The sequence below is a fragment of the Pezoporus flaviventris genome, unplaced genomic scaffold (assembly GCF_033815535.1).
Source record: "Pezoporus flaviventris isolate CSIRO_AGI_PZ_B2104156 unplaced genomic scaffold, CSIRO_AGI_Pfla_v1 ptg000001l, whole genome shotgun sequence".
Lineage (NCBI taxonomy): Eukaryota > Metazoa > Chordata > Aves > Psittaciformes > Psittacidae > Pezoporus > Pezoporus flaviventris.
In genome coordinates, this window is record NW_026892549.1 from 14,030,445 (window position 1) to 14,046,201 (window position 15,757).

The 15,757-nt window shown below is 39.0% G+C and overlaps 1 long non-coding RNA gene across 1 annotated transcript in view; it reads right to left on the minus strand.

Moving 5' to 3' along the window:
- Positions 1 to 4,383: 4,383 nt before the first annotated feature.
- Positions 4,384 to 15,757, minus strand: part of LOC133265027 (uncharacterized) — a 161,180-nt gene continuing 149,806 nt past the window's right edge. The window contains exon 3 of the long non-coding RNA XR_009741847.1: positions 4,384 to 4,492. This is a non-coding gene — a long non-coding RNA (uncharacterized LOC133265027). The remainder of the gene's footprint in view (positions 4,493 to 15,757) is intronic.

Genomic DNA, 15,757 nt, shown 5'->3' on the forward strand with positions numbered 1-15,757 from the left:
CAATAAAATAAGAGAAGTGATATTTCGTCACAAGGATATGGCACTGCAGATTCATAACTCTGTGGAAACAACAGTGACACACTTAATATGTCTATATTCAATAACTGGCTTAGGTAGTGCCATATACTAAAGGATCATTGTGGAAGAAAAAACATGTGAGGAGTACATTACTCTCAATAGATCCAACTTAGAATCTATTCAGATATGTTTTCATGTAATGCCAAGATCTAGTTCCTACACTGACTGTTTTTTTCTAAATATATACAGAGGGACAGGTAATGACTATATGATGGCAACTTCATATAAAAAATATTTTCCCAGACTGGAAATATGATCATAAAGGTGAAGAGATGTTGGTTTGGTGTTGGTTGTATTTTTTGTGTGTGTGTTTTTTTTTTTTTTGTGGTTTTTGTTGTTTTTTTTTGTTGTTGTTTTTTTTTTTGCAAAAGGACTATTTCTAAACCTCACCCTCTTCCTCACCTTTCCTAGAGTCGTAACTTCTTTGCTTTGTGGTTTGGGAAATTCACAGTTTTTGTTTGGACTAGTTTTAAAAAGTAGAATACAAACATGTCACTTAATAATTTTTGGCTGTTGCTGGAAGACTTAGTATCAATTTATAGGGCTGCATTCCAGACTGCAACAAACCCACTTACAGCAGCATGAGTTCTTGATTTTGGAGAGTTTTTCTGTTTCCTTCTGAGTGTGCACAAAGATGAAAGTCCAGGTTAAATACTATACCTTGTTTATAACTTTATTTTAGCCCAAGTTGACATCTCCTTTGTCCTCAGGGCTACCACCCTGCATTTCCTCAAGAGGATGGCATAGAATCATAGAATAGTTAGGGTTGGAAAGGACCTTAAAATCATCAGGTTCCAACCCCCCTGCCATGGGCAGGGACACCTCCCACTAAACCATATCACCCAAGGCTCTGTCCAACCTGGCCTTGAACACTGCCAGGGATGGAGCATTCACAACCTCCCTGGCCAACCTATTCCAGTGCCTCACCACCCTAACAGGAAAGAATTTCCTCCTTGTAACCAATCTAAACTTCCCCTGTTTAAGTTTTAACCCGTTACCCCTTGTCCTATCACTATAGTCCCTAATGAAGAGTCCCTCCCCATCATTTACTGGAAAATACCATTGTCTCAAAAAGGACTTACTGGTATTTCTCCCAAAGTTCCAGAAGTTTTATGTATGGAGGTCTTCCAGGATCAGACAGGTAAAGCTCTCTTAGAAGTGCAAGATGGAACTAGACAATCTCCAAAGGTTCATCCAACCAACTTCTCTATGTGTGAAGTCTGGACGAGGAGGGGTTCTCATAAAAAGGCAAAGGAGATTGTCCGCTTGCATATGAGATTCTATCCCAGTCATTAATTTATTTTTTTCCACATGCTGATGTACAGCAAGGGATGAGCATCTCCCAATTTTCATCTGTGCTCCCTTTCCTGCAATGCACATTTCCATGATTGCACCCAGTCAGGGAGTGCTGTATAATGTTCCATCTCTATGCATTGCGCATGCACGAAGGGCAAATTTGCTGCCTCTGGATTTTTGCATGGGGTGTTGAGATGGGTTAATTATTTGTCAAGAGGGACTTGAGCAATAATAAGTGACTTTATGACCATCTTTACCACTTGGTAGAAAGGTTACATTTAAAAATTGGCTTTACTGTACTGGATTTTAGGTTAAGTTCAAAATGCAGCTTCCACTGTTAGAACTGAAGGGTCATATAAAATTCAGTGCAATAGAATATTTATAAGTATCTGGGATATTTGTAGGAAACACAATAATGGGAGAATCAGAGCTTACAGATAGAGGCGAGAATTGTTAAATGGCAAATAAAAACTCCATTTTTCCAGCACTTAACCCTACATATAATAATAATTATTACAAATCTGAGCAATGATTAAATTTCATTCTAAACTCTAGTTAAATGTATGTGTATGGGAAATTATTTTCGTTCTAATAACTTGCACGCTGTTAGCATTCAGAGGATTGATGTGCATGAACATCACACATCTCAGAATGCTTTCTACATGCCAGCAAGGTGCAGGTATTCTTGGAGGAGGTTTGGAGACTTACATGCCTCAATTCACATATCTGGGGAGGAGCAAAGTCCTGTTTGTTTACAGCTTTTTCTTTCTAATCACATAATTATGTCTTTGAAGGCAGACATCTGACAAAAGCACTGAAAGTGAACAAGGTAAACCTGCAGCAGCTTTTGCTCCTGCTATTATCTCATCACCTGTCTTCAGCAAGATACAAGCAGTGATGTGCAGGGTGTGTGTTTGTGCAAGGCTATCATTTACCTTGGTGGCATGTGCCACCACAATTATCCCCCTGAAATACAAAAGTAAACTGTTGCAGAAACAGAGGGCATTCAAATGGAGGGTAACAGAGCAGACCTAATTAGCTTTAAGTACCTGTAATCCTAGGAGATTTTACGTAATGATAAAAGCCAGTGAAAGTCCCTCAGGTATGAGTAATAAAAGCCCAGCCAGGTTGGTGACATACCAGGTGCTGTATGTCAGCTCAGCTGAATACAGCCTATTGATCCAGAAGTTGCCTGTATTTTCTGCTACAAATTGAATTTAAATTGCTTACATGAAGAAGACATCTGGCAGTTTAAGGTTTACCTGTTTCGTATTTCAAAATAATTTTCTCCACCAGCAAATAAGTAGGAAAGGGTTCTTTTGAAAATAAACCAAGCAAAGCTTTTTAAAAGATGTAGACGTGCCTGTTTGCAATGCCTGAGGTTCAAGCAGACAGTTGATATCTGAGAAATAATTTCTGAATTACTAAAATAATAAAGTAACTAAGTTTGCACAGATTAAGAACCTGCACTGTGTCTTCACTCTTGCTGAATAAAATACCTGACTCACTGGATGAAATAACATAATAGCACTAGCAAAAGGTATAGTCCTCATTTAAATTAAAGACTTCATTTTTTTTGGTGGGGGCTCTTTGTTGGTGTTTTCTTTTTTGTTTGGTAGCTTGTTTTGGGTTTGTGTTTTTTTTTTGGGGGGGGTGTGTGTTTTTTTGTTTGTTTTTTTTTTTTTCCCCAATTCAAGGATATTATGACCAGTTAAGTTCCTAGTTTATGGTTACAATTTTTATTTTGTTTTATAAATGCCAGTGTACCTAACTTGTATTCTAACAAATGCAGATCACGTCCTGGAGGTTGTTGTGCAGAGCAAAATTTTTTTCTGAATATTTTTTTGGGAGAGTTGTCAACCCAGGAGCTTCATATGACCTCTTTCTCCAGCCATCAAAGCTCTGAACCACCTTAATTTGTTTTCCAGCCAAAGAGGCTGTCATTTTGAAAACGCTTGTTCTGATCCCATAGGGTTACACTACAGTTTCCTAAATGCTTGAAATCTTAGCTCTCATGGTAGTTTAAAACACTAAGAAAATATGGGATCTGTTTATTATGGGCCTCTGAATTAAGGGTGCAAATTTAACGCTATGTTCTATATCAACAAATGAATATAACTCACATTAATGTTAGGACAAACTCTGTGTGGATGTGCAAACGATAAAGCCAGTTTAGATATCATGAAAATAGGAGTGGGGGGCAGAAGCACCTTCATAATAACAAGAGGCATATGAGATATCTTTCAAAAATGTTTTTATGTGCCTGCTATGGACTGCTAATACACCAGCCTGTTTGTCTTTCTCATAAGGCACCTTAGCTGCTGTTTGGACAAAATCCATTTGATAATGAAACAAGATGCAGGCTAGACAGCTGCTTTTTTCTCACTCATTTCACTCTGTTATTGGTTAACTTAGTGGAAAAATGTAAATTTTCCAGGGACTTTAGGTTGAAGGTATCCCAGCCAAGGTAGATGTATGCTTGACTTGAGGTCTAATTTAACTCTTGTGTAGTATTGATCGGCTTGGCCCACCAGGGATCTTTAGAGTCTTCCTTTGCCAAAGGTAGACAATGGCATGAAAGTAAAGTGTAATAAATGCCCCGTCCAGTCCCATGTCGATATACAACTGCTTTTTTATTTTCTCCTTTTTTGCTGTTTTGAGTGCATCAGTATTTCACGTTTATTGTAGTGTGATGAAACACCTTTCAAAATGGCCAGAGGGACACTCAGAAGTAAGCATTTAGACAGTACAAATTGGAGTGAACAGGAGGACAGTTAGCAGGGAATAATTCTGAGGTCAAAGCAAGCTGAATAGGAGCTGAATCAGCTAAAAGCAGAGTTGAGCGCGACAGTACCTACTGCAAAGTAAATATAGATTACATTCCTTTAGACAAATTGATCCACTGGAGGATGATAGGTCTTCCAGAAAAAGAGGTTGCTACAAAAGAATTAAGTATTTTACACTGACATATATACAAAGAAACCTTAAACACAGTAGCCAGAGACATATTACCAGGATAGTCCATACTTGGTCCTCACATGAAAAATTTGCAGTGCACTGCAAGATTTAAAGGTCCACAAGTCTTCACATTCCTGTGGATGATGACCAGTATTCTGCCCTGTAAGCAAAGCATAAAGATTTAGCTGCTTAACTGAGCAATAATTTTCACTCAGGCAAGTGGACAAATCATAAAATGGCAGAGTAATTCAGGTGGGAAGGAACGCTAGGAGGTCTCTGGTTAGACCTCCTACCCCAGCAAGGTCAGTTCTGGGGTCTGATTTGGCTGCTCAGGGCTTGAACCACTCGGGTCCCACAAACATTCAAGGGTGAACTCAGTACACTTGGCAAAGGTGAAAGAACATTTTGATCAACAAGTCTGTCCTCAACAGAGGTAACTTGACGAACAACAACCAGAACCTTGGATATGGAACCACAGCAGTTTGTCAAGAACAGCTCTCAAGTTTTCTAAGGAAACTACCAAATTCTTGAAAAAGGTGATAAATGAAATGACTTTGTGAAAGCTCTTCTCTCTCTCCATTGACCCTACAAGTGATCTAATTGATAATTTTTTGGCTCCTGAAAAAATGTGGCCATTGTGTGCTTAATTATTTTTAATCAGTAAAATACCTGGGGAGGAATACACAATCGCATTCACCAATAAACATGCCATTGTCTAACAATTGCAACTGTTTAAACCTGTTTGATCATTTAAAACCAGACTGTATCAGGAGCTCAATGTGAATAAATAAACATGGCTCCACAAAAAAAAACAGATACGTCTTTTCAGCATCACACTACAGAGATACAGGGACCTAAACACACAGAGAACTGTGCAGAATTGTGACCTCAGTAAGTGATAACCTTGCAGGGCAAATAAGAAGAAATATAGTTAAAAAATAGAAATTATTATTTCCAACTTAGGAATGTGACGCACATATTTGTAAAAATATCCTGACACTATTTGCAAATATTTCCCCTCTCTTTCCAAAGCTTATTCTAGACCAACCGAACCCTGAAGGCACTGAGAAGATTTGAATTCAATGCTCTTCTTAAAGCTGAAGATCATGATACATTTCTGCTGGGTCTCTCTGCAAGCACACAGGTGCTTGAAGAGAAAAGCACCCTTTTCTCTGTTCAGTGGCACACCTTTCTTGAGGGACTACCCAAATGTGCACAGCGAATAGCATTATGGAGCTTGATTAAATGGAAACACAGCCACATTTATAGGAGAACTGTACCCAGAATATCTTCTCAGTGCTTTAAAAAAAAAAAAAACAAAAACAGAAACAACAAAGAAAATTAGATTGTTTACGACAAGAGTGTGCAAAGCTACAGGAGTGATGATACCATTGCTGTGACTTGTTTTTCAAATCAGAGTGTACAAGATAGCACATTATATGGCACCAGGATTTCATCAGCACATAGGCAAGTCTAATGGATTTCCACGCTCAGCACTCTTCTGCCAAGAAGCTGACTTTTAATATGGGAAATAGACTCCTGCTCAAGATGGAGTAGTCCTGGAGTAGTCCTGGTCAACCTCAGGGGTCCAAGCATCAGTGCAACCTTTTTGTCAAAGCAGGAGGTGTTTTGGAAGTGTGTCCATGATGGAGTGTAACACTACAGGGGGTGGATTTAGATGGAATCAATAATTTTTATTTGAGCTAAACCTACTTGCACACACAGTAGTGCTGTCTTTTGGCAGTCTTTTTGCAAAACTGGGCTTTATTGTCTGGAATTGGGAGCAGTATTACCAGAAGAGATTAGCTTTATATATAGTTCATATTTTTTTCTTGTTCATGTTGTTTGCTGTCTATGCTTACCTCCTGAGTAACTGAGTATCCCGAGTTTTTGAGGATAGGTAACTTTGTGATTACATTTTTCCAGCCTAAAAGCCATCAGCAAAGTAAATGGGGCTACTCTTGTATCTGTAAGTGCTTAATGCCTGATGTAAGAGTTGCATGATCTAGCTCAGAAGTAACACAGTTACCTCAATTACTGTAGTCCCACAAGGCTATTTACAGCAGTAAATGTTGTAGGCTTGGGCTCTGGTATTATAAACTCCTCAGGGCAGCACGATTGTACACAGGATCTCATCGGTAGTTAACAAACAAGTCTTCTATCAGACACTAGCCATTTTTTGTATTAGGCTCTTAACTTACTTTTATTTATATTTCTACATCCAGAAATGAACACAGTGTTACTAAAGCTACAGCAAAGCACAGTCTCACCGTATCACTTTCCTAAAGCAATGTGCCACAGAAAGACACCATGTGTACTTTTGTGTTTTTTTACATTGTTATCAGGGAAAAATACGTCTTGCAATTTCCCAGGGGGCTCCCTGGGACAGTGTCTCTGTGTGAAAGGGCACCATGGGGCTGCCTCGGACAGTTTTCTTTCAATAAGTTTGGGGTTTTTTTTCCTATTGTAACCACTCTGCTCTGCTGCTTCACTGATTTCCCAGCTGCTCTTCTTCTGCAGTGTCTGAAGTCGAATGCAGAAAATCTGTAGCTGAACAGCTCAGAAATCAGAAGCCGATCATGGCAAGCATGAGAAAACCATGAATACATCTTTCTCTTTAGACATAATGGTTTGATTCTCTGTTGCATGCTGTAAAAATGTGTAAAAATGTGTAAAATGTTTGTATGCACACTTTACAGACAGAAATAATTCTGCAAGGTACCAAATGGGGGATAATAAGACCTTGAGTATCCCACTTCAGAGCTAGCATAAGAACTGCAAAAGGTGCAAGGTTCCAAACACAGAAACTTACTTTATTTTATTGTTACTTATATCCACATGCAAAGCTGTGAGGGTCTCAAAGTTACAGTTTAGGCTAGACCTACGTACAAGGAGTTAACTGTCCCAGGAGCATTGAGCTTTCCCTGACAGTGGACAGCTATCACTGTTACGTGAGCAAATGACAACAGCGAAGGCCTTTCCAATTGTTTATCTTTTTCTATGTAATGCCCCAGAAGGCATTATTTCTTGTGTGACTTTACATGGGGAAAAAAACAAGGAAACTAACAATGTCTTTCCAATGTCAGCTGCTAGTATATCCACAATGTATTTTTGCTCAGTTAAAAAGTACTTTTTTAAAATATATTATAAAAATACATGCATGTAACAAAACAAATTCTGCTGGAATGTGCAATATGTTTTGAAAGTTAAAGTAGAATCATAGACAAAATTGGATTGAAATGATCTAAAAAGGTCATTTTTCCCAAGCACAAGATGGCCTGCTCTTCCTGAGAAGTTTGTCTAGCCCATTATAGTCAATTTTCATTCAAATGATACCAGTAAAACCACAGATTTGATATCAGCAAAATTCTTTGCCAACCTACGGTTCATCGTTATTATTCTGGAAAAGAAGGAGGGGTAGCAAGAGGAACAACATTTGAATAATAAAAGCATAATGTATGACTACTTCCATAATCAATCTTTTTGACTTCTTCATTTGAAATATTTTAAACATAAAATGTCATTCAAATGCATTTGTAAAAAATAATGTAAAAAATATTCATGACTGAAGTATGTGGTGAACAGCTTATTCCACGTGAAACAGGGTTATATTTAATAAAAACCTTTTCAGAAAAATTCATATTTACTTGGTTGAAACTTCTAATTCTTCTTTTTTTTTTAGAAAACAGACTGAAAAATTCAGTGCTTTTTCATGACTTTAATTAAGTGAATCTAGTAAACTGTCTACTTCATCCTCCCTGACAGCAGTATAATAGACAATATACTTCTTAAACAGATGTTATTTAACTTCTACATATTCATATTTTGGTGTATATGATCCATCAAATCTCTCACCAAATTGATTCTATTGAATTTAATTTTTTAATGTCATCTTGATTTTTTGATTATTTTGAACATTATAATTTCCAGGTGTGCTTCTTGTTTTGCCAATATGCTTGCTTTATGCAAGAATACCTATACCCTTTCTTTTTTTTGCATCCCTCATGGTGACAGGTATTGCCTACACTTACCTGTCTGGTTAAAACCTAACTGTTTGATTCAGATGTATTAGAAACCTTCAGAGACAGGTCCTACTGCTGCTTGCTTCAGGAGGTGTGATTGCTAAGGCCTACCCAACAGACCAATGTAGTGTGGCTCAAAGAAATTAGGCAACATCCCTGAAGGTGCCAGTACATAGAACCTGAGCAACACAGCCTTCCTTTTCAGCAACCTACTCCAGCAAGCAAGTTGCTCTTACTACCTTACAAGAACCCAAACCCACCATTTCCATAAAAACCAGTGAAAACAAGGAATCATCATTTCTGAGAAGGTTATAAACACAATTTCAGTATTTCCCAGCATGTACCTAAGCACAACCATTGCTTCTGTCTCCATTTTTATCACTCGAGGCAATGGAAACTGTAGTTTCTATATTTAATGCATTGAAACTGCCTGGTCTCCAAGGTAGCAGGGGTATCTATATACACTAGTAGAATACATTTCAGGCTCAATCACTTTGAAAGCCTGGATAATAGACGAGCACTTGTACTTTGGATAACAAAGTTATTTCCTTTAACATCAACAAGCTGCTCAGCTAGTAACTGCATCAGGCATTGATTTTGTTAGCCTGTTTGTAGGCACTGTAGGGGGCTTTTTAACCGATAAAACTAAAAAATTTACAGATCATTCTTCATGTGCATTATTTCACAGAGCACAGCTGACAGGAGGAGCTACATTAATTTCAGAATTGCTGTTTTGAATGTCAGTGGAACATCTGTAGAACCAGCCCTGGATCTGTCAACTGCAACCTCCCCATTTTAAGATAGATTGAAGCCTGAACTTAGATATCCAGCCAAATTTTATACCTGGTTCTTATTGGGACTGTAAATGTGCATTCACTTCTCAGATTTGCATCTTAGATCCTGTACTAATCGCTTGAACATGCAACTTGATTCATATGTGGGTTTCTTTCAGCTATATACTCAGGTCTATGTATTTCAATGGGCCAAATATCTGCTTATTTACTTATTTGCCATTACCAAGTGCTAAATTGAAAGTACCGTAAGCTACTACTTATATATTCCCGGTCATCTTTTTCTTATAAGAAATGCTTGATCTACATTTTTTCCTTATTTCGCATACTCTCTCTGAATAGCAGCAGTACTGCAATGCCCAGCACAATCCTCCTCCCACCCCTCACCATCTAACTCCTATTATCGGTAAATGGAACTAGGCATGTACATGAAAATGAAAGCAGATCCCTTAGTGTAAACTTTTTGACAGAAGTGTTTGTAACAACTTCTCAAAAAAACCCATGTCTCGTTTATTTTCCCCTTTCTTCCTCCCAGCTTTATGTCAGTCATCAATCGAACAGAAGACAACTCATTTCATTTCTGTGACACACAATGATGGACTTGTGTTACAACCCTGACTTATTTTGAGAACTTCAATTTCTCAAGCTGAAAGCCTGAATGTCCCATGCTTGGAAGGGCTATTGATCTGATGTAGATGGACAGCTCAAGAGGAACTGATACATTCCTTACAGCAATTTTTTTTCTGACCACTACATAATGTAGACTTTCTGGTTGTTTGTTGACATCTAAAAACTTTGATTCTGTGATTTAACTGATAGTCTTTGCTGTTTCTACTCAATATTTCCCCGTACCATTTGATGTAGGAGTTATTTATTATCTACTACCTGGAATGGAAAAGCTGGTTCACTGTGATAAAATGTATGAATTCATAAGGCTGCAGGAACCTATAAATGCACATCACAATAGTACAGCTGCAAATGTAGACCACTTCCAGATCCTAATCCATCCCAGTGCCTTTCAGGAAATAAAATGTCACCGTGAAATGGGTTTGGATACCCACTCCCTGCCTTGGACAGGAGAGACCAGCTATTACATGCCATACAGATCACCTTGCATCAAGAACAGGTGGAATAAAAGCTCACACCACAATTTAATCAAGGAGGCTAGTTTTGCTTCAAATCAAGATAAATACCAGATATATGTTTCTCCTCCTTTCTGGGTTTTCCCCAGCTTTGCCTCAGCTCTCTTGTGCTTCTCCTGTGTGGAAAGCAAGTACCTATCAAGCACAGGGACATCACCAAGATGGCAGAGCCCCAGCACCGTGCCAGCAAGAACAGCCTTTTGGCTGTCTGCAAATCACAGGAAACAATTAATTCCACTCTTAATGATTTATGCAATTTCTTTGGACTTACTCCTGTCTTGTGAGGTTTTCTGTTTTTTCTATTATAGCTTAGAAAACCAAATGAGAGTCTTTGAAAATGGGGGCAGCCACTCAGCCAAGGTAGCTCTATGTGACAGAATTAGTGTATGTTAATACCAGCCCAGAATCAGTCCCCAAGTTTCATTATTAGCCTTGCCTTTAAAGGAGGACCTCCTCCTACAGGACTAATTTAGAGCAATGAAAATTAAACTCCATCTCATCTAATAGTCAAAATGATCTGCAGAAATTGTCCTCTTTTAAATACCAATTCAACCCTTTTCTGTCACAGCAGGCTAGTGTATTAGTTATTTTTTTCTTCTAAAAGCCAAATACCATTCAAGCAAAACAGTCACTTCCACATTAATTATATGAAAGCAAAAACAAGAAAAAAAAAAGAAAAAAAAAAAGTGAAAACAAGCACCATAAGAGAAAAAACAAAAAGGATATTAAAGCAGTTTATGAGAACCTAGATTGTGCAACTAAAGCATGATGTGGTCTTAGATCATTACTTGCTGTACAGAGCCAGACTTTATTCTTTGATTTGTGCATAGGATCACAGTTTATTATTATTATAATGGTTATAATTTTGTTGACATTTGAAAGAAATAAGGAAGGAATAGAGATCAGAGGTAAACAAGGTTGCTGCAGAGAAAACATCTGTGATTCAGCCAATAAAATGTTCGCACCAAAGTGTGCTAAAAAACTGAAATAACTTGCCCCTCCCACCTTCCTCTCCCTCCAGTCTCTCTGTGATAGTATTGAGCTCTTTATTTGAGTTAAATTCACAGTAAATGATAAACAAAGCCTTTTGGGATCCTGGAGTATTAAGGGCAATCATAATGGACTACTTGGAAATGATGGGTCAGATTCTTTGCCAGTTTAACCCATGGCACCAGAAGACCCCAGCTTGCTAGCATCTGATTAGTAGTGCAGAAGAGTCCCTTCTGCAAGGTGGAAGATACCAACAATTACAAAAGAGTCATCCATTTAGGTGCCCCTTCCAACTTGAGTTGGTATCATTTATCACAAAAAAAAACCCAAGCTAGTGGGATAGCAAGGCCTTGGAAAACTGATTCAGCTCAGGCTTCTCAAGTTTTTTCACAGGGTGACCTATATTTAAAGAACTCTCTTTTTTTTTTTTTTCCAGCACAAAACTACCATCTCACGCACAAAATCCCACATAGTATCTGTCACTGGCACCTCAGAGGAGCAAAGTATTAGCAGAAAGCTCAGTATTTTTCTATTAATAACTTCTTTACTCTCACACTGGAAGATACGGGTGGCTCAGGACAAGGCAGCTTTCTGATTCCCATACCAAAAGGCCAGAAACATTCCTCCCAGCTAGCTGTGCCATGCGCGTGGTCACCACTCCTCTGGGCAGCCCAGAAAATTCCTGCTTTCCCCAGTGAGAAGTAGCAATGCTCCCAGCTTTTTCCGCTGGAGGCCCATTTTCCAGCTCCCTCACACCCATCACTTGTTACCTGCAGGGTGGCAGTGGGTGAAGGGAAGGCTTCATTTCTGGCAGTCTCTCTTGAGCCATTCACAATATGGAAAAATAATAATAATAGTAAAAAATTTTAAAAAGGAAAAAAAACAAAAACACCACCAAACCTGGAAATTCCTGGTTAAAGCCTCTACTTATACAAAAAGCATAACAGCTTGCATGAACTGCAACACTATGACTATGGCTGTTAATGCTTCCAATGACAGTTTTCCAAATTACAAAGTGCAGAAGACTGGTTAGGAAAGCTGATGAGAAAGAGCTGAAGGCAGTGAGGGTTTTAAAGGACATCAGAAGCAAAAGGTGCTTCTTTAGATTGCCTTCCCTCTTTCACTAATTCCTTTATGTACTCAGATATTTTTTTTTCTGGAAAACGTCACTGCAGCAATGTCCAGATAATTAAAATCTTAAATACCATCAGACCTACCTCAGATCCCTGTGTTAACTTTGCTATTACCATTCCTGTACATACACTCCCCTGTACTGTTACTTTTATGTTCACAGTCTCCTAGCTTTCAACCACAGTGATTTTTGAAATAAATACTGAGTGAAGTGGCACAAGAAGCGTTACTAAAATACAAATGTACTACAGCTATCGCATTTTCACTCTGCACTCTACATAAATGCAAGGAGCTTTTGTTAAGATTTCTGTTTCAGAAATACATGGTGTTTACTGCCCATGCACTTGAAGGGTTTTTTCTTTCCTTTAGGCAGGAGGAGTCTCAAGGAAGAAGAGTAAGCTGCTTTTCCAGGTGTTGGAACAGTGCAAAGTAATTGAACCATATTCATGGATGAGAGCCATCTAACTTGTACGGCCAATAGTGTGTTTTCCGCTTTGGCAGTGCTTTTTTTCCAGGTGGAATAGTCTTTCATCCACATAAGGGAAACTCTTGTTTGTCTCTCTCAGGTAATGGTCTGCAATCATCCAGCTGCAGTAAAATATGGAACTTCTATGCATTTATATATACATTGTATGCATGCATGCACATTTACGTCGTTCTCATGCATTACGTATATTGCATGCTGCATACTAAGTTAACTGAAGAAAAAGTAAGGGCATTTTTTCCTGTTCTGTTAATGCCAGAAAGCCCAGCACAGCAGCAGGAGAGAGCTCTTTTACAACACAGACTCTCTAGACCAGGTTCCAGCTGTCAGAATTTTATGTCCTTGAGATAATTCTGGAATAACAAAGTGTCATGCATGTCCCTGCCAGTATACGAGATCAGCACATGAGATCAGACATACAGATGTTGCCTCCACATCCACCCACTGGCATCTTATTATCAGTTTAGTTAGTATCCTCCACCCACTTTCAGCCAACTAGGAAGTCAGGAGTCGTAATTTGTGAGAATGAGCTGTATAGCAACCATTTATCTGAGAAACAAACCTCTGCTGCAAAAACTTAGGAAACAAATAAGAATCTTGGGGAGATTTTCTGTCTTGGCTCACGTAGGTAATTAACAGGGAATGCTGTGATTATGCAGTCCCATGTGCAGTGGTACCCCTTAGAGATGAAGGAAGGGACATGAATTAGCACTAGGTATAGAAAAACTTGTTTTAATTGACTGTCGAATGCATTGTCTTTGGGAAGGAACATCACAGACCAATGCACCTGACTCCCTTCACCCTTCTTCCCTGCCCATGTTAAGAAATACAAGGTTGAGTGCAAAGTCAGGCTTATGTATACTGCTATAGGAAATAGCCATGCCATAGTGTCAGGGAGGCAGAAGAAATGGTCAACCTCTGCCTTCACTCTCAGGGACCAGCACTGCCAGACAGCCACGGCCCTCAGGTAGGAACTCATGAACAATAATCACAAGGGTCAGGAAGGAAATTCCTTGATATCTCAGGTCATCAATGGATTTCCAGCTGCATTATTATTTCTACTTGTTTAATGTGGCAATCTAACCAGTGCCATGCATGGCACATAAAATTATGTAGAGGAACAACTGAGTAAAAGTAAGTGGAATATTGTTAATTACTCGGTTAATAAATCCAGGAACAAGGTGGTTTTGGATTCATTGCTATACAGACTGCTATGCTGGCAAATGGGGAAAGACATCTGCTCAGCCCAGGCCTCTGCTGTCTGTGTGTGTGATCACACCTTTCTAACAAGCATCTTAAAGCACTTCCTGAGCAGAATGAATTAAGTCTCACTTTAGACCCCTCTTGCAGCTTTGGGCACCAAGAGGTTAAACAGCTCAGAGGAATCTCTGAGCTGGGTCAGTCAGGCTGAACCCCAGGGATTTGGTCCCCATGACGGTCGGTGCTGCAGCAGAAGTAGGTCCAGCTCTATCAGCCGCACATCCCTGCACTCCCCAAAAGAGGAAGGACAGGAATTTGCCTGTTATGTTTTTCCTCCTTTGCTGCAATTATGATTCCTTGCTTAAGTTTCCAATCTTTAATTGGGTTGGAAAATTATAGTCACAGCACTGGGGGGGGGGGGGGGGGGATATCCCAGCTACTCTGCCTGACTCAGACGTCTGTTTTCATTTACTACATCATGCTCCTGAGTTACTTTGTAACTAAACTAGAATAAGGACATCTGGAATTTAAAAGATGTTCTGCCCTTCCTGGTGGCTCTGCCTCTCTATGTGCATAGCGAAGTTCTCGGGACTATCTCTGTAGGGGAGTTTGGCCTGGGTAGCTTTATGTAGGAGGTGATATAAATAGATAAAAGCCTCACTCATGGAATATAAACTTATTTCTACATATACCTTCCTCACTGGCACACAATGTAATGTAATCTATGTGACTCTTTCTTGCCAGAGAGGCCCACTCACAAGTTTTCTGTTTAACAGAGTTATTAATGTAACATTTCTGTTTCCAGGGAAAAAAAAAGTGCCACTAGAGAGAAAACTGCTTAAGCTTCCATTGCAAAACTCACAAATTCAAGTAAACACTGTACTTTCTTAATCAAGTCCTCTGGTGCGATTAAGCAAACCATGGAGGGTTAAAAGTGGTTTTTCTTGCACCTGTCTCCCCACTGGCAGAAGCAGTTAGAAGTTTTCTGATAACAGAGCTTGCTCTTGCCTGGAATTCAAAGACCATTCACCTGATGGCAATGAAGGAGGCTAATTTAGTTTAAATCCCCTCCTTGAAAGGGGAGGGGGAGGAAGGTGTCAAGAATTATGCAGAGCAGTAAGGAGCAACCTGGTGCAGTTCTACTTCAAAAGTTTGAAGTACATCGTTGATGCAGAGCTGAGTTCAGAAAACTGCAGCCTGGGACAGCTGTACCGTGTGCAGGTCTTTACAAAAGGGGCTTTGAAAATCAGACTTTCAATTCCAGTTCAGATATAGACAATTTAAGGTTAAAATTAGTAGTAATAGAAAGCTTCCATCTTACTTCTCTTCTTACTTCTCTTTTTATTTCCCATCAAGTTCTCAGAATGTATAACCTTAGAGGGTAAATCATGAAGTATGCTAAGTGTGAAGGTTTTGACTATTTACAAGTTATCCTAAACTAGTACTTGGTACTTTGCAGAACAGTGACAGCACTCAAATGTGTAGTTACTGTATGATCAATTCTAGGTGACAGCAATAGCTGGTCATACTTAATGTCAAGTCAGACTGTCAGTTATGGCTGTGGAGTTTTTCTGACTTCAGATGGTAGCATATGATCCAAAATACCAATGGGCTTCTACAGTTAAATTTAACTTATAGAAGTACAGATAGCTGTTAATATCCATG